The sequence below is a fragment of the Wasmannia auropunctata genome, unplaced genomic scaffold (genome assembly GCF_000956235.1).
Source record: "Wasmannia auropunctata unplaced genomic scaffold, wasmannia.A_1.0 LD336106.1, whole genome shotgun sequence".
Classification (NCBI taxonomy): Eukaryota; Metazoa; Arthropoda; class Insecta; order Hymenoptera; family Formicidae; genus Wasmannia; species Wasmannia auropunctata.
In genome coordinates, this window is record NW_012026784.1 from 133,422 (window position 1) to 134,464 (window position 1,043).

Consider the following 1,043-nt stretch of genomic DNA (forward strand, 5'->3'; position numbering starts at 1 on the left):
TTCAGCAGACTTTCCTTCTCGCACGATCTTATCGCTCGTCCTGCGTCCTTCCAATCAAACAACCACAGCACAAGTGTCGGGTGCCGCTGCCTCCGTGATCTCGTCGGGCCGGTGGGCCCACGTGGTACATCCTTCCGCGCCCCTAATTGGCGGGCGTGCGAGCTCGCGACCTCCGCGAATCGCGTGAGGTGCGTAGCGCCGCGGGTCCTGTGTCCCCGCGCGCGGTATTTAAATTATCGGCGACGTCCTTTTGTCGGTGGTACCTCCAGGTACGCTCCCGTTGTAGCACGCTTAGGTGGCTAGTCCTACGGGACTCATCCTCGTCAGGGGCCGTTCCTGGCGGCAGATCTCATCCTTGGGGCGACCTGTCGCGTTTCCGACTGTGAGGTCTCCCGCCCGGTCTAGGGCGTAGAGTGGCCATCCCCTTTATTTTCGCCTCAGCTGGCTCGCACCGGAATCTGGAAAGAAGCTCGGCGGCTTAATTGTTCTCAACTCAAAGAGAGGCACGCGGACTAAAGATACGACCTGCGTATTGCTGTTTCCTCGGTGGTGTCCTCCTCGCCCTCGTGGTCCTCTGCTCTTGGTTGCTGCGACGTCGGTGAGACGGGGGAAATCCTACAATTTCTTAGGGAGCCGCCAATACGACATAATAAACAATCGAAATCGCTACGGAAACTAAAAATGAGTATAAACGGTATTCGGACGGCGGAAGCCACGCAAATGTAGTCCCGCGGCCCGCGCCACGCGTCCGCCTCCGAAAATCGGGAGGACGCAGGACTCAAAACTACCGCCCGCGGTCGGGTCCGTAGATCCCTTGACGGACGGTTCAAAAAGGGACGTCATGTCACAATATACACTGGTCCAAAAAATTAAAGGATCACCTGTTCTATTCTCTAAAAATAGGCAAACTTCAAGATAGAGCAACTTCGTCAAAAATGATCGTATCGAGATGTTCAAAAAAGCATTTTACAGCTTGAAATCTGTACTTTTCAAATCGGTACTTGAGAACACGATCCTACTGATCTTTCACGGAATTACACGGA